The sequence below is a fragment of the Otolemur garnettii genome, unplaced genomic scaffold, assembly GCF_000181295.1.
Source record: "Otolemur garnettii isolate 467f Iridium unplaced genomic scaffold, OtoGar3 scaffold00089, whole genome shotgun sequence".
NCBI classification, from domain to species: domain Eukaryota; kingdom Metazoa; phylum Chordata; class Mammalia; order Primates; family Galagidae; genus Otolemur; species Otolemur garnettii.
Window position 1 is genome coordinate 3277268 of NW_003852484.1, and position 265 is coordinate 3277532.

The following is a 265-nucleotide window of genomic DNA, read 5'->3' on the forward strand; positions in this document are numbered from 1 at the left end:
GCCATCATTGTTGTTTGGTGGGCCCGGGCTGGGGATTCGAACCCGCCACCTTAGGTGTATGTGGCTGGCGCCTTAGCTGATTGAGCCACAGGCGCTGAGCCACAACATTCTCTTAAGAGGTGAAACTGGAATAATAGAAATATGTAATGCAAAGAAGGAAGAAAAGGAGAAAGAACAAAGAATAGATATGATAAATGGAAAATTAAAATGAAAGCTATATATTTAAGCCCAAATACATTGGTATACACAGTAAATAGATTAAGTA